Source organism: Ursus arctos, chromosome X, assembly GCF_023065955.2.
Source record: "Ursus arctos isolate Adak ecotype North America chromosome X, UrsArc2.0, whole genome shotgun sequence".
NCBI classification, from domain to species: domain Eukaryota; kingdom Metazoa; phylum Chordata; class Mammalia; order Carnivora; family Ursidae; genus Ursus; species Ursus arctos.
In genome coordinates, this window is record NC_079873.1 from 111,528,734 (window position 1) to 111,554,573 (window position 25,840).

Genomic DNA, 25,840 nt, shown 5'->3' on the forward strand with positions numbered 1-25,840 from the left:
TTTTATTACTTACTATCTCCATGATTTGGACTCTATACCTGGGATTGGAAGACTTTTTCTCTAAAGGAAAGTAAATATTTTAGACTCTGTGGGTAACGTAGTTCTTTTTTATCACATACTTTTCTTTGTGCTTGGGGCTCTTGGGTGGCTTGGTCAGTTGAGCTGATTTCAGCTCAGGTCATGATCTCAGGGTCCTGGGATTGAGCCCTGCTCTGGGCTCCACACTCATCAGGGAGTCTGCTTGAGGATTCTCTCTCCCTCTTCCTCTGTCCCTCTCCCTGCTTGTGTGCACGCACGCTCTCTCTCTCTCTCAAATAATGTTTTTTTATTATGATATGTTAGTAACCATACAGTACTTGATTAGTTTTTGTGTAGTGTAAATAAATAATGTTTTTAAAAAATAAAGCAACTACTCTTTAGCTCCTCTGTGTCCCAGTTATTCCATCTGTAACATGGGCATACTTGTAATGCTTCCCTTGGAGGGTTGTGTTGTGGTGAGGATTAAATAACTTAAATATACAAGTTAGAACTAGGACGGACAGATGGCATTCAATAAATATTAGTGATGGAGGAGATGGTGGTGGTGGTGGTGGTGGTGGTTTTAATGCACCACACGTGTTCATCTGTCAAGCAACAAACATATTCAGAGGTAAAACACACCAACAAATACAAGTGAGTACACAATAAGCTAGTAACAAGTGACAAGTATGTAACAAGTGACACTGAACTGGCTTCCAGTGAGAGGAAGCTTGGCATGCATATGAGTCGGGCAGACCTGGGTTTCAATTCTGAGTCTACCACTTTGCAGTTGTGGTGACCTCAGGGAAATTATTGCCCCTCTCTGTGCCTCACGTTCCTCATCTATCAAAATTAGATACAAATAAGGCCTGCCTCAGGATAGATCTGAGCTCTAAAGAGGGTGCACGTCAAGAACCTAGCACATGGCAAGCACTCAGAAAATGGCAGTTGCTATAACTTTTAACTTCCTTTTCATTTATATTAAATGCCTCTGAGGCTTTTTCTTCAAAATAGTGCACTACATGGGGAAAAAGGGCAATTGCTGGATTGTGACTTAACTATTGGTTTTGACTGTCATGGCCAACCCAGTAACTCAGAACAACCACCGTATATAGAAAAATAAGAATTGACTGGTTAATTAAACCTTAAATCATGATCCAGTAGTCCTGTGTATACACACAGCTTGATTATGATTTCTTTCAGTTATGTACTGTCTTTCTTAATATATCTGACAGGAAAATGATTGAATTTTAATCATTCAATTTTAAAGTTTATGCCCAGAGGCTACTAAGCTTCAGCTTAACTCTGAACTGAGCCGATTGGGCATTCCCACTCCAACTAGGCTAATATGCAATTTCAACTTCTTGTCCTGCGTGCTTGCTAATACGGATACTAATTTGAGGTAAATCTTCAGGACAAAACCCATCCAAGTCTGGGACAAGAAGTCACACCATAATGTGGGTATGAAGACACGGGGGGAAGGGCGGAGGGATGCTGTTTACAAAGAGATGGAAAGTAGAAATGTATAGTTAGGATTTCTTTCAAGTATCAAATTTGAGTTTTAACGTAATATGGACTAACATTGCAAGACTACGTACTTGCACCACACATAGTTGAGGGAACTGAGTCACAGAGAGGCCAAGTAACTTATCCAAGCTCATATAACTAATAAATGTATGAAGGAGGACAAGTCAGCTGGCCCTGCCTACCAATTAACCATTCAGTCTTTGTGCTGAATCAATGACATATTAAACTGTAGTCTCTCAAATCCTCAAAAAGTACTTAAGCAGTGTCCCATTTGTAACTCTCTTGTTTTAGCCTGTTTAGCTGTCAAGGATAAGAATAGCTAATATTTACCAAATTACTGAGATTAGCTATTTAATAAGAAAATTTAATCTCTTTACGCTCTGTAGGTTCCTAGAAGGTGAGAATCATGTCTGCCTTGCTTACCTTTGTAATCCCTAGTGTCTAGAGAAATGCTTGGAACATTTTAGGTATTCAATACAAATTTCTTAGAGGAATGCAAATTTGAAATCCTACAAAATGGAACATGAGATTTAAACTTCTGGCCTTGACTCCTTTGCAGTGAAGCTTCAGATATCTGAGAGCTCCAGAAGCAACCCAAGGCCTACGTCACTTAACCTTTGGGGAGTAGATTGCTGCAAATCCAAGCTGAGTAATGTTCCAGCATAGGTAGAATTGTCCTACAGTGAGAGTTCTGATGCTCCACTCAGATCTCCCTCTTTCAGAACTGAAAGACCTATTCCTCCAGCTGCTAGGAGTGTTGGCCATAGCATCACCCTCAATTGTTAGCTCTCAACAGAAATTTCCTCCGCTGAAGAGATCCACCTTGCCCAAAGTTGCACCGCCTCCCTGGAGCAGCCCATATCCAGTGAATAATCACTGAAGTGGTATAAAAGCCTAGTCTCCTTGCCCACACTCAGACAACTCTAAAGGGCCGTCCCAGCTTCAAAACACCTTATAGTGTTGCTTGAGGCCTTTGTTGAGACTCTGTCACAAACCAACTTCTCCCTCTATCCAATCCTGCTTCTTTCCCTTCCCTTCCACCAGTGTTGATCCCAGAGACACTTCTTAATAACCATTCTGCATTCTCATCTCTATTTGTGTTAGCTTACTGGAGATCCCAACCTACGACAAATCCCACCATATCCTCCTTTCTCATTGCATAATTTCCTCAGGCAGGCACTTTTCCCTGGCATTCCAAGCCCTCCCCTTCCCAGGATTTATGCAAATGTTCTAATCAAGTATAGGATATAGCTAATCACACAGGCACAAATGGGAACAGGAAACTTCTTCTCTTTCTTGTTAGATCCAAGCACTGTGGGGTTAATAAATTCCTTCCCCAGACATCTAAGAAATATTTTTCAAACTCCCTTCAATTTATGAAGAGTGAACACATGCTCCAGAAGAACTAAAGATGTAGTCTTCAGTGGCTGAGGAAGCTCAATATCCTTTTGAAGTCCCAAGTTTTATTCCTAGAAATATTTGTGAAGTTGGCATTCAAATCAATAATATGTCATGTTTTTCTTAGTTTAAGAGTAATGTTCCCACCAATTTTTTTTAACTGAGTAAAATTAACTCTCCAAGAAGGCAAGCATTATTCTCCCTGGATCTTTTCAAGCAATAAGATGTCTGAGTTGAAATGTGCCTAAGGTCAAAATTCCTGGTCAACTGGTAGAGACATACTGGAGGAATACAGCATGCCCATTCTGACTGGTCAGTTTCTACACCTTCCTGATTGTTAAGTATTTTGATTGTCATCCCCACCTAAAATATATGGTTTTTCAAGACAATTGGGTTATATCGCATTTTATCATATCAATTATTTTTAATTTTTTCTTCCTTTTAGAGTTTTTTCTCTTCCTCCTTTCACGTTTTTTCTATCCCTCCTTCTGTCTCACCTTCTTCCTCCATCTCCTCACCTCTGGCCTCCCTTTCTATCTTCATTCCCCACCTGCCTTTCTTTTTGTGCTATCTTTACGACTGTCTTGCTGATCTTTATGACTCTATTTTAGGTTAAGTTTGAAGGAGGCAGTTTAGTCATGCTGACGCAGGTCTTATGTTTTGCATCTTGGTTAATAGTCAGACTTGGGATTATGCTAAATCCTCCAAACATTGGTTTCAGGTAGTCCTGCTTTATTGAATCCAAAAGGCTTGATCAATTAATCTACACATTTCTGTTTAATTCTGGTACTATGATATTTTGGCCAGATTTCTGTCCTACAGGCTAAAACCCATCAAGCCTAGAACACTTCCTATATCCTGGTTTAGCTCAGAGAGGAGTCTAAGTGAAACATAGTTCAAATTTTGAAGAGTATCATATAAAAATATGAGTAGCCGTTGTATTAATAATAACTATAAGAACATTATCAACAAAAACAACAATAATAATAGCTAAGGTTTTTTGAGTGCCACTATAAACCTGGCAGTGTGCTAAGAGGTTTTCATATATTAAACCACTGAGCCTTCACAACAACTCAGTGAGACAGGTACTGTCATTTTGCTTTTATTCACAAATGTTGATGATGAAGCTTGGTTATGTTTTTGCTGAATATCATATATCTATTAAGAGATGAAATCAAGATGTGAACCCATGTAGTCTATCAATAGAAGCACCTTTTCTAGAATCTTCCAGTTCTCCCTCAGCAACATCATAGGGAACCCAATGTCTATGGCCGTGTGCCAGTTTCAGTACAATGTTGATAGATTGTGGTGTTCTGTACTCTTGCACATATTTACATATACACACATATAAACATCTATATTACAATGTAATGAATGCAATCACAGAGACCCCCACCTCAGAGAAGTTTTTCATATCCTTGCCAGGTTGACTTCTTTGTTTGTCCTTGATACTACCATAGTCCCTGCACATTCCTTTCAAGAGGAATCATTCCATTATATTCAATCATAGTTAATACCATCTGTTTCCCCCACTACATCATGAGTTCTTTTCAGGAAGTCTACTCAGTTCGTCTTGGGATCATCAGCTCTTAGCATCATGCGTGTTCCATACTAGGAACTATATAAATGAAGAAGCAGCATTAAGGGCAAAAACAGGGGAGCTACTGACTCCTACTAAAGGTGTAATGGGAAGATTTGCAGATGAGGTAGCATTCTGATTTGGAGTGCACTGAGTATATAAGAGCAGAAAACACATTACAGGCAAAGGGAATAGACTCTTTCTAGGGCCCAAAGAAAATATTAAAAACCCTGAGGGATGGAGCACATGGTGCATAGAAGAGGATGCTGTGAGACGTGGAGAGCAATCCAAAGAAACCCACTATATATTTTTTAATTTTTATTTTTATATTTTATGTTTATGTTTATATATTTTTATATATATAATATGTATATTATATACATATGTATTTGTATGTATACATACATATATGTATATTAATATATACTTATACATTATACATATGTATACTATATCTTTATATATATATAAAGTATATATTTAATTATATTTTATACATATAAAATATGTATATTAACTATAACTATATATATACACACACACACACACAAAATAGATGCATCCATTTTTTTAACCACAGCTGAGACACATAGCTTAAATTTTCCATAGAATAAAAGCAATACTACATATAACCACCAAGTTCTTCAAACCCCTCTTTTGACTATCAATTCCTCTTAACAGAAATGAAGTTTGTTTGGATTGAGGTAGTATTTTACATTATATTTCCTGAACAGAATCATCTACCAGATCCTGAACAGATCATTTACTCCCTCAAAAATTGTCTCTTATAATTCTTATTTTTCTTGCACTTTATCAGGGAGGCTTTTCCTCTGTTACAGATTCTTATGGTTCAAATGCATTGTTTGCCAATTCATGTAATGTTGAACATGTTATTGCCAGCATGTTTTATTACATTAAGCCAATTTGCAAACATAGATACTTGAAAAATATATGAATACTAAAGTTTGATTCTCTTTCCTTTGCAATTGCTTTTTTTCAGATGCTTGTTTTTAGCCTTTTACTCTTCCTTAAACTTACCTTAGCTATGCTTTGTCACAAACCTAAACGCATTCAGGGTCTAGGCAGGTTTGCTAAATGAGCAAAGCAGGCCACTTATAAGACAATATGGAGTGATGGCGCCTCTAGTGAAAGGGAAGATAAGCCTTACTGAATGACATTTAAAAAGAGAAAGAGAAAGCAAGAAAATTAAAACACTGTTCAAGCAGAATCAAAATATATTTGCTGGCAAATTCCTAATTTTTCACAGTGCTTTAATGATTATATGGAATAGGGATTTTCATGGCATGGATAGTGTCTCTGCTACAACCAGAGACTATACTATCTTGACAAGGGAATTAAGTATAAAAATCGTAGGTATGAAATATGACAGGCCAATGGGGAAGGAAAGAAAGCTGAACTTGAATGATGCTGGGGTGAAGCTAGGACCAGAATAGGGCTAACAACATGCATTTGGCTCCAGAGCTGGCCACTTATATGCTTATAGCATCCAAATCACAATATTCAGGGAAACATGATTAACTCAGTCGGGAGTGATAGGTGTTGAGAGTCAATAAGGCCTGATATGATGGGTAGGACGTGGCAGTAGGCATTTTGAGGTGTAATGATGCTGAATCAGACCAGCATGCATCCTGGGGGTGGGAGGGTCCATCTGGTTGAGAATTTAGGCATAAAGGACACTAGATCCAACTCTTCAGGGAAGTTGGCTTACATGAGATTAGTAGAGCATCAGGGTTTTGAGGAAGTATACTAGGGTTCTACACAGGTTTCTGTGGATTCAGTGTACAAATTAAGAAAACAAAGAAGGAACACTGTGATATGGGCTGAGCATAAAAGAATGGGGGAATAGCTGTGAAGAAGTGAGTACTTACATACCCAAGACAGACATCCAGGCATGTGAGGTTCCAGCTGGCAGCACTCAGTCTAGATCCTACCAATTCGTAAAGATGACATGCCTGTCATCTTACCAGGCTAGTTCACTACAGACTCATATAGTAGGTGGGGCTAAACTTACGGGTTAGAAGTATTAGGGGAGCAACTAAATGGGGCTGGGACTGAAGCTGGGAAAGTTAGACAATGACTTTGAATTTGTCCTTGCTGTTCACCTTGGTAAAAATGCTATCGTTGTCCTGTTGGCGCACACAGGAGTCTCTTATTCTATTTTTTCTTTGAAATCATTGGACTTTTCTTATGAAAGTCTGATACAACCCCCAAGACATATTCAAACTGCTGGCATGCTAGCTTGAAAATAGAAGAAACTGTTATAGATAATCTGTGCTAGGGTTAAGGAGATTAATCCAGCTCTAATGCTGGGCTCTGAGGAACGTAGTATTCAGTGAATATGGTAAACTCAGAGGTAATGTGAGCAAATCATGGTATTGACAGTGCTTTTAATATAGTGGGTAGGGCACACGAACATGATTCCCCAGTAGATAGTCTGCATTCAAATAGAAGGAAATTCTTAGGGCTGGTTAGTGTGTCTTGTTTGACATAGGATCCAAGCTAGGACCTGGGAACAGAAGACAGGGCCTAGCTACTGGATGAGGGATTGGCACAGACTAGGTAGAGAACTAGGGCTCCCTCCAAGTGGAGAGGGTGTTGGGGGCATGGCTCCAAAGAGGGACTAAACTAGCTAAAAAGGAACTGAGGCAGATGCCCAGTGTTTATGGTGAGGTGGATATTTGGGTGCTCAGAATAGCAAGACTGGTTCCAGATTCCACCCACTGATGTGAATAGGGTTCCTAATATTCTGCCAGTTTGGCTTAATATTGCAATATCGGACCATGACTTGGGTGGCACAAAGCCTGTAGTTTGATGAAATAGTACCTGTAGCTGAGTAGGGCTGGGAAGTCAAGGCTTAACACTGGAGCAAAAGAATATTTAGCATAATTATGAAAATTGAGTTGCTACCAAATCAGCATATACCTAGACCTTACTATATTGAGAATTAGAGAAAATTGCATAGACTATTGCACTTTCCTCTTAACCTTCACTCCCTAAAGAAAATAATTGTAAATTGTAGAAGAAACAATAAAGTAACTGTGTATCACACTGTAGACTGAATGAACCTTGGCTCACTGTTATTACGAATGATTTAATGAAAGCCGCTCTCCAGACATGAAGCTTTGTAATCAACCAAGAGCAGAGATAGAAAAGAAATACTTTTAAATCGGTCACTTGACAGTAAAGGTGTAATGAATGAGATCATAGAGGCCGACTCAGAGAAAGCAGCAAACTGAGCCAAAGTTGCAGACTTACAAGGAAATAGGAAGCATGGAAAGGGTCCCATTGCTCCCACTTCCTTCCAAGTATCAGTTTCCCCATCTGCTTAATGACAATTGTAATAGCTCAGGTCTGTGTTTCTTGGACATTTTGATTATAAAATAAATGAAGCTCAGTAGCTTCCCTACTCTCTGTGGTCAAAATTTTGAACGACTGAGTGGGGTTCTATAAGTAGGGATGCAAACTTCTAACAAGGCACTTTGATAATTACCTCTGAATCTAGTCTTTCTTTGCATTGCATGGCAGAAGGTAGGTGATCCCTGTCTCAGTTCTCTCCTTTAAATGATTCAAACATGACCTTTCACAATGGCACAAAGAGCCATCATGGATGCTTGCATTCCACCTGGCCATATTCCAGATCCATCTGCATCTGTACCACTTTCTCGTTGATTTTCTTATTCTTCTCTCTGCCCTGTTTAGGGTCTAGGCTTCAATTTGCTGTTAATGTAGGACCCTCATATCGGAGACAGTTTGGGCCTGTTTACCTTGACTTTGTTGAGTTGTATACACAACCTCTGGCATTTATTACTTTGGCTGCACATACCACTAATTGCTCCCCACCTTCCTACCCCAACCTTGCAAAAGAACACCCACCCCTTCTCTAAGGGCTCTGCACAGCTTGGCCTTCCCTTAGGTTCAGCTGGAAAGGAATTAGATCACCACATTCCTCTTTAGCACTAGTAGACTATATTCTATTTCAGTGGCTCAATGTGGTAAAAGTTTGTCTATCTCCACCTTTGGGTGAGCTTATTTTGCCCCAGATGGAAAGCTTAATGGGAAGTACCACATGAGCAATACCAATTTGAATATTAATGATGCTATCCAAAAAAAAAGAGAGATTCCATTCCTTCCACAGTGGCTGAGAAGCAATGCCATGCAGTGTTTACTAGCCAGCTGTTAGCATGCACGGGTGCAGACTGACAGCAGAATCAGCAAACAATTGGCTCAATCTTTGAAACATGTTTTTGTGCCAAGCACATGAAGTTTTAATTATAAGCACTTTGAAATATTCATGGTTATTGAATTTCCTTATTCCCATGCAGAAACAAGATAAAAAGTTCTTTTGAAATCTGATGACAGAAAACACTTGATGCTGACAACACACAAGTTGTGTAATGCCTAATTAATCACTCATAGGAAATAAGCATTTTGCCCTGAGATGGTTATTATGCTCAATGCCAAAGTATAACAAACCAAAATATGGCCTCTATCATAGTCCCACATCTTTATAAAAGATCTTATCAACATATGCAAAGATGACTTTCATTGATATGATATGTATCAGTATGCTTGACCATGAAAACTTCAGTCTCCCAGCTTGCCAAGGTCATCTTGTCCCATCATTCTTATGCTCATATGCATGTTGATATGTATGTACTGTTCCCTGGAACTTGTGTTCAATATCCCACTTCCCCCTGAATTCTGGCCTCAATGAAATTCAGACATTTGTTCATTAAAGAAAAACCATACTAGGTACATAGACTACTGAGAAAAATATGCATAGCCTCTGCCATCAAGAATTTCACAGTTTAGGGGCGCCTGGGTGGCTCAGTCGTTAAGCGTCTGCCTTCAGCTCAGGGCGTGATCTTGGCGTTACAGGATCAAGCCCCACATCAGGCTCTCCCGCTGGGAGCCTGCGTCTTCCTCTCCTACTCCCCCTGCTTGTGTTCCCTCTCTCTCTGGCTGTCTCTCTCTCTGTCAAATAAATAAATAAAATCTTAAAAAAAAAAAAAGAATTTCACAGTTTAGAGGCCAAGTTAGCCATGTAAACAAACAAGAGTAACACGAAGTTAAAAATGAGAAGTGCAAAAAAAAAAAAGAAGTTTAAATAGAATTGAAGTATATCGAAGCATGCTTTGAGAACTCAGCGATTCAGTGGGATCAGCCAGATCTTCCCCCATCACACCTGTTCCAATCCAGTCAACCCATATTTTCTTACTAACCATCTCCTATAGCCCATACTTTTGTGTGGTGGCCCCAGATACTCATGCTTGCCCTTCTCCCAGTATTCACTACAGCCACCAGATCTCTCCACTACCAGTGCTAATCTCAAGGTTCATGGTGTAGGTCACTACTGAAGGTCTGCAGAGAAAGGAGTGACCAACTCTATTACAAAGCTTGACTTTCCTTTTTAGGGTACAGTCATTCCTCCATGATTTTTTTGATTCTTTCTACAATATAAACATTCGGAAAAATCATTCTCAGTGTATGAACCTGGGACTACCTACATTAGAGTTATTTGGGACACTTGTTAAAACCTCAGATTCTTGGGCACCACTCCCAGAACTACTGCATCAAAATTTCTTGGGATATCCAGTCATCTCCCAAGGAACTCTGCTGTTCTCTGTAGTTTACAAGTAACAGTTTAGAGACCATCTATCCTAGCAAACCCTCTCAGCATCATATCCTGGGCTTCCTCTCCTTTGATCCAGCCTTCAAATTCTCTTTACATTCATTCATTCATTAGTTAATAAGACTGACAAGGTCCCTAAGTTCATGGATCTTACGCTCTAGTGAAATTCCAGTGATGCATAGGGACAAATTCTTGAGAGTTCTTAATATTTTTACAGAGATATAAAACACAAATAGTAAAGTGAACAAATCTTAATGTATAGCTTGATGAATTTTTACATATTAATACATCCATGTAACCAAAAACAAAATCAAGAGGTAAAACACTTCTAGAAACCTAGAAGTCTCTCTCATGCCACTTTCCAGTCAATACCATCTCCCCTGTCCTAGAAAGACAACCACTATTCTGACTTTTATCATAGATTACTCTTACTTGTTTCATCACAATAGACTAGGATTACTTGTGTAACTATTACACAATATTTCTTCTTTTATGTAGGGCTTTTTTTTCCCTGGACTTTGTGAATCTTGCCTATGTCATAATAGGTAACAATAATTTATTATTTTTTATTGTTTTTTTTTCATTGTATGAATGTAACACTAACACATTTACTGTTGATAGACACTTGGACTATTTCTAGTTTATACTTATTAAGAAGAACTTCTTTTGTAACTTCTTTTATGTTCCTAAAAGATAATGCATATTTTTAATTCACCTGAAACTTCTTTATATGTATCATGTGAGGTAGGGGTTTATTTTTACTTTTATCCCAAATGGGTACACAGTTATCCAGTGCCATGAATTGAATAGTTCATAATTTCCACCCCCAATTATCTGCAGTGCCACCTCTGTCTTTTATCAAGGGCATAAAGATATTGTCCTGTGTTTTTTTCCAAGAAATTTTGTTGTTTGTTCTTTCACATTTAGGGTCTAAGAATATTCAACAAAGGAACCTGAATGAATCCATCTCTGATGCTTAAGCTGGGATCCAAAGGACCTAGCCTAGTTCACATGGCAAAAAGGTGAGTAAGGAAGAAAAAAGATAACACTGTAAGTCGACACAACTATAGGTAACAGCCAACCTATGGTAAGAGGATTATAATGTATTCGATGAATCACAGCAAGGTCAGTTTGGCTAAAGTGTAGAGTGAGCCAGAGTATTAACTAAATGAAGCACAGGAGATAATGAGGGCCTTGATGATGCAGGCCCTTGGATAGCATGTTAAAGAATTTTTGCCCCTATCCTAAGAGCAATGGCAAGACATTTGAGTTTTAAAGATTACCACACTGGCTACAATGTGAAGAAAAGATTGAGGGAAGAGTTGTATGAGTAAGGATGAACCAACCAGAGTCTATCGGAGAAATCCAGCTGCAAGATGATGATAGATACAGAACACTACAAGAAGGATTAGGAATTTTGGGGGGGCAGGGGGAATGTGGAGGGGAAATCATGTGTTAATTCTTTGATGTGTTTAGGCCAATATTATTTTTTGATATATCCAAATGGAGATAGTAGTCAGGTAGTTAGATAAATAGTTTTAGAGTTCAAAAAAAATCTCTTTAATCCCAAATCATTCCACCATGTCCTCTGTTATTTCTACTACCTCATTAATCATAATTTCCTCCACAGACTTAACTAAAACCTGAAGCCTTAACTAATATCTTAACTGAAACAGACTTAACTAAAACCTAAACTCTTAAGTAAAAACCTTAATTAAAACTAAACCCTTGGAGTTGGCATATCCCTTTTCAAGTGAAGGCTCTTCCACACCGATTTCAGAGTAGGGAGATCAGACTGGCATCATCCTTGTTCCCCATGACTATAATCAGATCTTTATTCTTCCCATAATATGAAATACTCTTGCTCCTTTGAGGTATACATCCAACTATATACCTCATTTTGTCACTGTTATCTACTGACTTGGTTCACTCTATTCCTCTCTACTCAGAATTTTTGCTGCGTTCTGGAAAAGTGTTCCTTCTTATCTAGAACCTACCCAGCATTTAGTTTCTCAGTTCCTTGACCTCCTTGTTCTACAGAAACATTTTTTTCCTTTACCCATTCACTTTAAGGTCATAATCTGAGTGTTGTCATGACCTGAATATGCTTCATTTCCAAAGCCATCAGTTCAAGCACCCTACTCAGTAAACATAAATTTCTGCCTCAGTGTTAATCCAGTTCTGCTATAAGCACACCATCTTGCTTCTCCAGTGGAAGCTGTTGAATCTTTCACAACTCCCACCATTCAGATATTAGAGTTGAGATCGATGTCCTCCTAGAGCTACAATCCTGCTTTCAAACATTATTACTCCAGCTTTTAAAATTCTACTTTTTTAAGACTCATTCCTTCCAGCTAGATCACCTTCTCCCATTTCTTGTCACTGTATCCAAAAGTCTCCTCCAGTTATTCAACACGGCAAAGGCGCCTGAACAATAAGCCTACTGTTTATCTCAAGCCTTGCTATCATCCTTCTATATCCATGTAGATGAGCTGTTCAATACACTGGTCTCTCATTTTCTTAACATCCAATGTATTCCTTCTACACTCTACTTCAGCCAACTTGTACAATCACACACTAGTACCATCATTCAGAAATATTCGACCTCCAATTCCTTCTAGCTTTTTTACCATAACCTCCAGCTTACTCATTCATTTATTCTTTCTACTATTATTCTTTGAAGTTATAGGCACTTCAAATTCTTAGTAACCTCTCAACTTTCTTCCTGTCAACTCAACTCTTAACCTGATAGACTTTATACTGCCTGTAATTTCAACTACTCTTCTAATCTCCCTTTCTTCACATACATCTGACAGAACCTTAACCTTGGATAAGCTTAAGTTTCACCTCTGCTCTTGCCACCAAACTTTAAAAAGCAATAAAACTTGGCTGATGGTAACACTAAAATTAGTGGTTACTAGCCTCAACTGGATCCACCCACTAAGTAGGAGTTCTACTAAGGTTTCTCTCATCAGTTTGACCTTCTTTCTCTACAAGACTACCTCAGATCTTTCTCAATTTCCTGAAACTTCCAATATCCCAAACCTACCTGGTATATTTCCAAGCAGTTGAATTCACGTTCTACAAACCTACCTATATACATACCCACTTTTTCTTTATTCTTTCTGGTTGGAATTAAGGTGTGCCTCCTCTCATCTAAATTATACCACTCACATTGTGCTTGGGATTTCACACTCTCCCACCTTTTCATTGTTCCTGTCTTTCAACCTTTCCTTCTCTACTGAATTGTTCCCATCAACAATTACGTACTCTTTTTTTAATATTTATTTTGCTTATTTATTTGAGAGAGAGAGAATGAGCAAGAGCGAGCAGAGGGAGGGGGAGAGAAAGAATCCTCAAGCAGACTCCCCACTGAGTACAGAGCCCGATGCAGGGCTTGATCCTCGGACCCCGAGATTATGACCTGATCCAAAATCAAGAGTCGGATGCTTAACCGACGGAGCCACCTAGATACCCCAACAATTACATATTCTTTTTTTTTTTAAGATTTTATTTATTTATTTGACAGAGATAGAGACAGCCAGCGAGAGAGGGAACACAAGCGGGGGGGGCGGGGAGAAGCAGGCTCATAGCGGAGGAGCCTGATGTGGGGCTCGATCCCATAACGCCGGGATCACGCCCTGAGCCGAAGGCAGACGCTTAACCACTGTGCCACCCAGGCGCCCCAACAATTACATATTCTTAATTTTTACCTGTCTTTATTGCTTTTTGTTTTATTTATTTATTATTATTATGTTATGTTAGTCACCATACAGTACATCATTAGTTTTTGATGTAGTGTTCCATGATCCATTGTTTGTGTATAACACCCAATGCTCCATGCAATACATGCCCTTCTTAATACCCATCACTGGCCTAGCCCAATGCCCCACCCTCAGCCCCTCCAAAACCCTCAGTTTGTTTCCCAGAGTCCATAGTCTCTCGTGCTTCATTCCCCCTTCTGTTTACCCCCCTTCATTCTTCCCTTCCTTCTCCTACTGATCTCCTGCTATTCCTTATGTTCCACAAATGAGTGAAACCATATGATAATTGTCTTTCTCTGCTTGACTTATTTCACTTAGCATAATCTCCTCCAGTCCCGTTCATGTTGCTGTAAATGGTGGGTAATCGTTCCTTCTGATGGATGAGTAATATTCCATTGTATATATGAACCACATCTTCTTTATCCATTTGTCTGTGGAAGGGCATCTTGGCTGCTTTCAGAGTTTAGCTATTGTGGACAATGCTGCTGTGAACATTGGGGTGCCTATGGCCCTTCTCTTCACTACGTCTGTATCTTTGGGGTAAATACCCAGTAGTGCAATTGATGGGTCATAGGGTAGGTCTACTTTTAACTTTTTAAGGGACCTTCACACTGTTTTCCAAAGTGGCTGTACCAACTTGCATTCCCACCAAAAGTGTAAGAGGGATCCCCTTTCTCCACATCCTCTCCAACGTTTGTTGTTTTTTGCCTTGTCCATTTTTGCCATTCTAACTGGCGTAAGGTGGTATCTCAGTGTGGTTTTGATTTGAATTTCCCTGGTGGCTAATGATTTTGAAGATTTTTTCATGTGTCTGTTAGCCATTTGTATGTCTTCATTGGAAAAGTGTCTGTTTGCTTTTCAATTTTTCCTCTTAACTTCACTGCCTGAGTCAGCCCTAATTCTCTCATGCTTATGTACGAACTTCTCTAAAGAGTTGTCTATGCTCATGGTTTCAATATACCTGGCATTCACTCTTTAACCGAATCCAGTCTGAATTCCACCTTGATCAGTACAATGATACTACTCAAAATAAGGCTGCTAAATGAATTCTATTTCAGGAAATACAATAGATACTTAGCCCTCACGCCACTCCACTTCTCAGTGACACTTTCACCAGTTGATTCCCCACCCTTCCATCTTGAAAGATTCTCTTCTTTAGACTTCTTTGACACCATACTCTCTTGATAGCCTTCCTCTATCTTCCCCTCGAATGTGTATTTCCTCAAAGATCTGCCCTATATTTTTTCACTCACATGCTTCCTGGATGATGTTATCAAATTTATTGTTTTAATTATCATAAGTATTCTGATGACTTCAAAATGTTAATGTCCAATCAAAATCTCTCTCCTGCATACCAGGCTCATATAAATGACTTCCTATTGGACATTTTCCTACTGAGTTTTCACAGTCCTTAGACTCAACATGATAAAATAGAATGTTCTTTCTGTCACTTGAAACTTGTTCTTTTTCCTGTGCTCTTACTTACAGTAAAAGATAAAATGTTCTACAAAAGCCAAAAACATAGGCCGTATTTTGATTCCTCTCCTCACTTCATCTTTATTGGGTCCCATAGGTTTAGCACCTACCCCTTGTACCCACCCATTAAACTAAATCTCCACTGCAACATTCTTACCCAAACAATTGTCATATTTCTCATGAATTACTGAAAAATCTCCAACCTTGTCCCTATACAACCATTCTTGCCTCTCTTGTGTCCTTTTTATGCATGCCATGCGTAATGACACTTAACAAATTAATTCTGATCATATATATTCCCATTTTATAAAATAACACTAGTTTAGTCTCTAGTCTACAAATGTGACTTTTTCACCAGAAATTTATATATGACTTATACATAACTGAGCTAGATGGTCAGTTTCTTTTCTTACTCTTATTTAGTTAGAAAATCCTAACTTACAATTATACGGTATTGGTGACTACACCAAGTATTTCATGACCGTTTCAGATTGATTGGGATATTAAGACAAAATGAGGACCCAGAAATTATGGAGACATGTCTCAGTAAAAACTATTATCAGCGCACCATAAGATTCAAAGTTGACAAGCACATTGCACTCAACAGCTGGAACGTTGGATATTTCAACTTGTCAGAGACTAGGTTCCAATTCTAGTCTCTGGTTTCATTTGGCTCTCAAAAATATTCTACATGTTCTAGGAAAGCATTTAAGTGTGAGTTTTAACTATGCCTAATGATATGTCATCACTTTCTTTCTTCAATGAGTTTAGGAAGATCTTTAGATTTGGGGAAAGAGCCAAATTCTTGTCAGTCCTTTTGGAAACCATTTGCACTTAAGACATTTTCATAAGTTATCCACAGTATTATACATAATGATGTTTTGTCCATGAAATTATAGGCTTCGGCTGTTCAAAATACTGTGTCTGCTGTGAAGACAAGATTTTATTTCATCTTTCCCTTAAAAACTCATATGTGCTTATTTTTCCTCAAGAGTAATGCTACTTAACTATATGTGTTATTTTTTGACCATTTCTATACACAGCATGCAGAAAACATGCATCCAGTGTCCATTGTTTGATCACTTTCACAACTTTCACTAAGTGCACTTCAGGAGGTATAACTGTTTTCCTGTGATTATAGCAATTTGTAGAATAACAGTCAGGCGCAAGTTCTTTATTTTCTAAATAAACCTTGACTTACTGCACACACAGCTGGTGCTCCTTCAGGTAGACTCCAAATGCAGCTTTTCTAGTCTTAATCATGGGTTACACATAATCACTGACCTAATGAGAATTTAAAATTTTCTTCTTCCACGGTATGGGTTTTCGGTGATAAATGAAACAAAATGTGATCTAGCATTTCTTCCAGATGTACACATGATATACATGCAGGGGACTGATTCATACCTTACATAGCAATAAAGCAAATTTTAAAGAAAAATATCTTCATGTTTGATAGATATGTACTCTTCCACTTTGTGTTTCATTGATATTATGTGATCTCCTATGTTCTCTGTCATATTTTGCTCAACTGGCCTTCATCTTTTCACTAGGTATAATCTTTATCATTAATTTTGCAGATTTTTTTTAGTTTATAAGCCGTACCCTCTTTGTTCACTTTTTTAAATTATATATATGTGTGTGTGTGTATATAATATATATATATTTCTATATATATATATATATATTTCTTATATATTTATTTATAATTCCGATTCACACTTTCCTGTTTTGTGCCATATCTAATAATTTTTAACTGAATACTAATAACTGAATTGTAATATTTCATTTTTAGTTATTTAGGGTTTTGTTTTGGAAAGCGGTTAAGTTACTTGTAGATAAGCATGATCTTTTTGAGCCTTGTTCTTAAGAATTGCTCAAACAGATCTAGATGGGACTTTTTTCTAGGGCTACATTAGCCCTGCTACAAAGGCTGACCATTCTTGGTTCTCTACTACATACCCTGCATTTGCAAGGAGGTCTCTTCTCTATACGTGGTAGGAATTAAAATGTCTTTGGAAGCTTTGGAAGCTATGAAACTTGTTCAGCTTGTATCTCCCTGGAAGTTGGTTTTTCCTTGGCTCCTCAAAGAGTTTCACCGTAAACATGCTCAGATTAGTATTCACCCAAATACCTTTCCAGCCCTCTTTCTTGCATAACTTCTTATTCTCCAGTATCTCCCACAGTTCCAGCCACCCCCAGTTTCCTTGAGCAACTATATCTGTCACCTCAACTGAGCAAGGCTTCTAAGTACTTCTTGGGATTCCCATTTCTGTGTAATAGATTAGAAATTGCCTCCAGATAGAAATTCATGGAAAAAGTAGGATTTAACTTGTCTGTTTCCTTTCTCTCAGGGCTCAAACTCCTGTGTGGCCTCTTACCTACTGTTTGAAAACAGTTATTTCATATGCTATTTATTCCTGCTTCTCTAGTCATTTATAGCAGAAACACAATTCCCATACCAGTTATTCTTTCATGAGAGACACCTGTAGCTGATTTTAACGACTTTCTTCAGTGTTAATTGCATCTCATTGTACCTCTTTTGCCATGATGAGTATGATGTTGAAAGATGCCCATATATTCTCTGTGTTTCCTCTGATTTAAGTTACAATTTATCCATCTCCTTCTGGATACATTTATGTCAGATTTGGTTGGGAAGAGATTGTTTTACCAGTGACATCATTATGTTTCCTTTGAAAACAGTACAAAATTGTTGATGGCTTTAGGCTGGAGTTTAGCAAAATTTGTAACAGCAAATATAGGAGAAATTTTACCACTATTTCAATAAAATCTAATTTTTCAAATATTCCTTTTCATTATTTTTTAATTCCAATTTCCCTTTCTTCATGCTTTAGTGAAACGACTACATTCACAGATTTATTTTTTTTCTTTCTTGAACTCACAGATACATGTTCCATATTCTTATTGGAGTCCTATTTTCTAGTTATGTTTATGATGTTATTCTGGATTATACTATTTATGTTACCATTTTCATTGCTACATTTGCACTTTAGTACACTATTTGCAGCCATTGAACCATTTTTTGTGAATTGGGGATATATCTTAATGGATTAATTAAAATGAAAAAGGCATATATTGCAGACATTAACAATAGTATTAAAATGACATGGTAGTATATTTCTATTTACATAAAGATTAACAATCTATGCTGATACATGTGAGTAAACAATTACCTTTTTAGGGTTAATGAGTTGGAAGAGCACCAATGAGTTCTATGGGATGCTGGTGGTAATATCTCAATATGGGTGCTAGTTATGTGGGTGTGTTTACTTAGTAAAATTTCACTGAACTGTTCAAGTAAGTTTAGTATTTGTTCTTTTTATTGTGTGCATGTTACAGATTGCAAAAAATGTTTTGTTAATGATATTCAAGTATGTTAACTGAGATGAACTGTAACTGTTAAATGAAGGGCCATTAAGATTAATGATCAATGCAACCTTATACATGTGAAAACTTTAAAAATATAATAATGAATTTGAAAGAGATTTTCTGTGAAATTAATCTTGCTTAAAGATTTTTACTTCATTTATTATTCCTTTAAAACCACTAAACCAGGGGTGCCTAGGTGACTCAGTTGGTTAAGTGTCTGCCTTTGGTTCAAGTCATGATACCAAGATCCTGGGATTGAGTCCCGCATCAGGCCTCTTGCTCAGCAGGGAGCCTGCTTCTCCTGCTTCTGCCCCTCCCCCTGCTCATGCTCTGTCTAGCTCTGCTCTCTCTCTCTCTTAAATAAATAAAATCTTTTTTAAAAAAGCCCACTAAACCACTTACGGAATAGTTGATATATATACAGAGCAACCAGTGTTCCATGGACCATACATTGAAGAATTCTGATTTAGCGAACGGGTTTCAGATACTTTGCTTTCTGCTAATTTTGTCTAATGCAGCAATAGGATTTGAATAATCTAAAGTAATCAATCATGTTGCTTAACCAATAGAAATAATGCTTATTTCTGAAGGGCATATTCAGTATTATATTCCAATTAAATTTTCTGACAGATATTAGTTATGCAGATGTAATTTGTTTATAGTTAAACTGAGAGTTAAACAATTTAACTTTTTCTATATAATGCTTAAAAGAAATATATGAATATGGTCACATTTTAAAAGGCAAAAATAAAGAAGACCTTGTGAAGAAAAGCATCCACTTTAACTGACCCTTCACACCTCCAATCCTATTTTCATCCATTAATGTATTAAATGTATTAACCACCTAACATGTGTCAGGTATTTTTCTAGGAGCGGGAGAAGCAGATATAGTGTATCATTATTTCATGATTTATCATCTTTAATATTATCTATTGACACCCAGAGGTAAAAAATTAAAAAAAAAAAGAAGAAGAAGAATATAGGTCACTTACACTACCCTGGCTTAGTGAAAGAGCTTCTGGGAGTATCAGAGTTGAAGGAGAATTTGGAGTTCACACAATGCTGACAGAGACTTCAGTGAAAACAGCGCAAGAGAAAAAAATTAATGAACTTGATAATATGGCGATAGAAACTTTTCAAAACAAAATACACAAGGAAAAGGAAATGCCAACAAAAAGTAGCCTAACATATGTGAACTTGAAGTTCCAGAATAAAATAGTACAGGGTTAGAAAAATTAAAGCCAAAATATTCCCAGATTTGATGAAAATTATAATCCCTGAGATCCAAGAAGCTCAAAACCCAAACAAGATCATGAAGAAAACAGACAGACCAAAGCATGTCATAATCAGATTGTTGAAAATCAATGATAATCAAAACCACAATGAGATACCACCTTACACCAGTTAGAAGGGCAAAAATTAACAAGACAGGAAACAACAAATGTTGGTGAGGATGTGAAGAAAGGGGAACCCTCTTACACTGTTGGTGGAAATGCAAGCTGGTACAGCCACTCTGGAAAAGAGTGTGGAAGTTCCTCAAGACATTAAAAATAGAACTACCCTATGACCCAGCAATTGCACTATTAGATATTTACCCAAAGTACAGATGTAATGAAAAGAAGGGGCACATGCACCCCAATGTTCATAGCAGCAATGTCCACAATAGCCAAATTGTGGAAGGAGCCAAGATGTCTTCAAGAGATGAATGGATAAAGGAGATGTGGTTCATATATACAGTGGAATATTTTTCAGCCACCAGAAAGGATGAATACCTATCTTTTACATCAACATGGATGGAACTAGAGGGGATTATGCTAAGTGAAATAAGTCAAGCAGAGAAAGACAATTATCATATGGTTTCACTCATATGTGGAACATAAGGAATAGCACAGAGGACCATAGGGGAAGGGACAAAAACCAAATGGGAAGAAATCAGAGAGGGGGACAAACCTGGAGAGACTCTGGACTGTGGGAAACAACCTAAGGGTTACAGAAGGGAGGTTGTGGGTGGATGGGGTAGCCAGGTGATTGATATTAAGGAGGGCACATGTGGTAATGAGCACTGGGTGTTAAACGCAACTGATGAATCATTGAACACTACATCAAAAACTTATGATGTACTATATGCTGGCTAACTGAACATAGCAAAAAAAAAAAGAGAAGAAGAAGAAAATTAATGATAAAGGTAAAATCTTTTAAAATAACCAGAAGAAAAATGTATTAGTTATAACAAAATAAAGGTTAAAAATGATAGCAGACTTCTTGGAATCAGTGCAAAATAGAAACACTGGAGTGACATCTTTAAAGTATTAAAAGCAGAAAATCCTCTCAAACTACAATTCTATACCCAGTGAAAAATATTTTTCAAAAATGGAAACAAAATAAAGACTATTTCAGAAAAAGAAAAACACTGAAACAATTCATCACCATCAGACTGGCACTACAAAAAATGTGAAGGGTATTCTGTAAACAGGAGGAAAATCATACGAAATGAAAATATGGATCCATACAACAGAATTAAAAGCACTGAAAACACTAACTTTTGGGGTAAACAAAACTTTTTTCCTGTTTTTAATCTCTTTAAAACATGTCTGAAAGCACGATGGCAGAATAGGAGGTCCTCCCCTTAAATCCTCCCACAGCAACAATAGTTTGGCAGCCATCCACAGACAAAAGTGCCTTTGTAGGAGCTTTGGGATTCAGGTGGGAGTTTGTGAAATCCTGGTGGAGCCACAGACCCAAGCAAAGCCACTTTGAGAAGGCAGGCCCATGCTCTGGTGGCAGAATACCAGCCATAGTCCCAGCTACAGACTCAGACACAGCTCCACCCATCCCCCTGTGGATTCAGCTACAGCCCCTTTCCGCCTTGGTCCTGCCACCAGTACCATCTGCGTAGGGACCTTCATGATACTGAGATTTACCTCCAGAAGCTAGACCAGGCCCCCACAATAAATATCAAAGAAAAATCCCCTTGCGCTTCTGGCACAGGGAAGAGAAAAGAAATCACTTTTAAATACACCAGAGCATTCTGTTATTTGTGTAAAGTTTTGCCTCAGAGGAAACTAATTAACCAGAGCCTAACCTGCTGGGTTATTATCAGAACCTATATCACCTACGGGAAGGGAAATAACCAACTCCAATTCATTCTAGTCAACCTGCCCCATCTAGGGGGGGAGGAAATGTAAGAAACTCATGAGAAGTTCACAGTCCAGAGCATAGGCTCACTAAACGACTAAGAAGTAATCATAAGACTATAGAACGCCTCCCCTCCCCAACACCTCACCACTGCATTACTATAGGAGAAAAGATATAAGATACACAAAAGATAAGGAGGACTGAGAATTGTCCAAAATTAATGAAAGACACCAAACCACAGATCCAGGACTCTTGGAGAACACCAAGCAGAATAAATTTTTTAAAATCTCACCTAGGTAATCATATTCAAATTACAGAAAACCAAAGACAAAAATCTTTAAAGAAGCCATGGAGGGGGAGCAAAACAATTTACCTATAAGCAAAACAAGGATAAGAATTACATCCAACTTCTCTTCACAAACTATGCAAGCAATAAGAGAGTGAAGTACAGTATTTACATAACCTAGAAATCTGTATTCAAGCAAAATTATCCTCCATAATTGAAGGAGAAATGAATTGGTCAATTCATCAAGAGGACAGAGTTTCCAAATACATGGAGCAAAACTCGATAGAACTGAAAGGAATAACAAATAAATCCACAATTACAATTGGAGATTTCAATAACCCTCTTTCTTTTTTTTATATTTGTGTATATCTATATTTGCTTTTTTATTCTTTTTCAAATATCACACATACATATAAACTCTTCAAAATTAGTTGGAAAGATAGAAAAGTATGAAGAATCAAATAAAACATATTTGCTTTTTTATACTTTTTTCAATAACTTGGAATATATGTGTGTGTATATGTGTAGATGTATAGGTGTGTGCCTGTGTTTCAAGAACCTCTTTCAATTGATACCATGACTAAACAGAAAATCATGAAGGAAATGGCATACTTGAACAACACTATCAATTTACTTGACCTAACTGACAATTCAGAACATCTACCCAACAATAGAAAAATATACATTCTTTTAAAAAATAAGGAAACATTTATCAAGGCAGACCATGTTTGGGGCTATAGAACAAATATCAATACATTTAAAAGCATTCAAACCATGAAAAGTATGTATTCTGGCTATAATGGAATTCTAAATCAGTAACAGAAAAATATCCGGAAAATCCATAATATTTGAATATTAAATAACATACTTCTAAATAAGCCATGGATGAAAGAAGAGATCAAAAGAAAAATTAGAGGAATGCCTGGGTGGCTCATCTCAGGGTCCTGGGATCAAGTCCTGCATCGGGCTCCTTGCTCAGTGGGGAGCCTGCTTCTCCCTCTGCCTGCTGCTCCCCTGCTTATGCTTGCTCTCTCTCTCTCTCTCTGATAAATAAATAAATAAAATATTTCTAAAAAAGTTAGAAAGCATTTTAAACTGAATGAAAACATAATATATGTGGTCAGTCTGAAGATAGTATATAAAATTTCAGTTTTCGTTCAACTTTTTCTGTAAGTTTGAAAATACATAAAAATAAAAAAAGTGCAGCACCTGAGTGGCTCAGTCACTTAAGCATCCGACTCTTGATTTCTGCTCAGGTCATGATCTCAGGATCCTGAGATCGAGGCCTACTTCGGGCTCTGCATTCAGGGCAGAGTGTGCTTGAGATTCTCTCTCTCTCCCCTCTCCCTCTGCCCCTCCCGTGGTTCCCACGTGCACTCTCCCGCTCTAAATAAATAAATAAATAAATAATTTTAAAGACAAGCTTTTCCCGTGTAAGTCAAATGGATTCTCTTTTTTTACACTGTACCAATTACTGAAAACCTTTCTCCATTTTCATTTGCTTTACATTTGTGACTATGAATTTCTTATAGAGGATTTTGTTTCTGTTGTTTCCCAGGGCTTCTAATTGTCCTTTTGTTGTTGTTGTCAAAATAATAAACTTCCGGTTCCACACAAATTTAAGGGAATGGGGGAATATATTTGCAAATGACACTACAGATAAAAGACTGGTATCCAAGATCTACAAAGAACTTCTCAAACTCAACACACAAGAAACAAAATAATAAAGTTCCTCCATTATTCTTTAATACTTTCTGTTTCCTCCTTCTTACAGTTTGTTTCACAGTTGTCTTTTTTTCCTGGAGACATCTCTCTTTTTCTGTTTGTTGTTTCAAGTCTTTGTTTAAATTCTAGTTAGTTAACATATAGTGTAATATTGGTTTCAGGGGTAGAATTTAGTGATTCATCAGTTGCATAGAACACCCAGTGCTCATCCCAGCAAGTGCCCTCCTTAATGCCCATCACCCAGTTACCCCATCCCCCCACCCACCTCCCCTCCAGCAACCCTCAGTTTGTTCTCTATCATTAAGAGTTTCTTATGGTTTGCCTCTGTCTCTTTTTTTTCCATCTTCCCCTATGTTCATCTGTTTTGTTTCTGAAATTCCGCAAATGAGTAAAATCAGATGGTATTTGTCTTTCTCTGGATGACTTGTTTGGAGACATCTCTTTTAGAGCCCTCTGCAGTCTCCTTTTTCTTCAAACTGAACCAATTTTTCTTTAACCCTACTACTGCTTCTATCACTACTACTACTACACACAACGACCCATTCACACATGCGTGCGCGTGCACACACACACACACACCACATATGTGTGTGGGTGCACACAGGTTTTTCTTGTTTGCTCTTGATTGTTAGTATTGCCTTATGGTCTGAAAACAGGGCCTATAAAATTTAGACTTTTTTGAATCTGTTAAAGTTTTCTCTTAGTTCAACAACATGATTCATTTTTTTAAAAGTCCTATAGGTGTGCCCAGAAATGGACCCTCGGCTCTTTGGGCAACTAGTATTTGATAAAGCAGGAAAAAACATCCGGTGGGAAAAAGACAGTCTCTTCAATAAATGGTGCTGGGAAAATTGGACAGCTACATGCAAAAGAATGAAACTTGACCACTATCTCACACCATACACAAAAATAAACTCCAAATGGATGAAAGACCTCAATGTGAGACAGGAATCTATCAAAATTCTAGAGGAGAACATAGGCAACAACCTCTACGACATCGGCCAAAGCAACCTTTTTCATGACACATCCCCAAAGGCAAGAGAAACAAAAGATAAAATGAATTTATGGGACTTCATCAAGATTAAAAGTTTCTGCACAGCCAAGGAAACAGTCAGAAAAACTAAGAGGCAGCCCACGGAATGGGAGAAGATATTTGCAAATGACACTACAGATAAAGGACTGGTATCCAAGATCTACAAAGAACTTCTCAAACTCAATACACGAGAAACAAATAAACAAATCAAAAAATGGGCAGAAGATATGAACAGACACTTTTCCAATGAAGACATACAAATGGCTAACAGACACATGAAAAAATGTTCAAAATCATTAGCCATCAAGGAAATTCAACTCAAAACCACACTGAGATACCACCTTACGCCAGTTAGAATGGCAAAAATAGACAAGGCAAGAAACAACAATTGTTGGAGAGGATGTGGAGAAAGGGGATCCCTCCTACATTGTTGGTGGGAATGCAAGTTGGTACAGCCACTCTGGAAAACAGTGTGGAGGTCCCTTAAAAAGTTAAAAATTGAGCTACCCTATGATCCAGCCATTGCACTACTGGGTATTTACCCCAAAGATACAGACGTAGTGAAGAGAAGGGCCATATGCACCCCAATGTTCATAGCAGCAATGTCCACAATAGCTAAATCGTGGAAGGAGCCGAGATGCCCTTCAACAGATGACTGGATTAAGAAGTTGTGGTCCATATATACAATGGAATATTACTCAGCTATCAGAAAGAACGAGTTCTCAACATTTGCTACAACATGGACAGCACTGGAGGAGATAATGCTAAGTGAAATAAGTCAAGCAGAGAAAGACAACTATCATATGATTTCTCTCATCTATGGAACATAAGAACTAGGATGATCAGTAGGGGAAGA

At 37.8% G+C, this 25,840-nt stretch overlaps 1 long non-coding RNA gene across 2 annotated transcripts in view; it reads left to right on the forward strand.

Moving 5' to 3' along the window:
- Positions 1–25,840, forward strand: part of LOC123002287 (uncharacterized) — a 1,175,027-nt gene that overhangs the window by 1,079,660 nt on the left and 69,527 nt on the right. The window contains exon 10 of one of the 2 annotated variants that reach the window (XR_008960257.1): positions 11,103–11,197. This is a non-coding gene — a long non-coding RNA (uncharacterized LOC123002287). Of the gene's footprint in view, positions 1–11,102; positions 13,905–25,840 lie in introns of those variants that run through there. The other variant, XR_008960258.1, reaches the window with a different exon arrangement.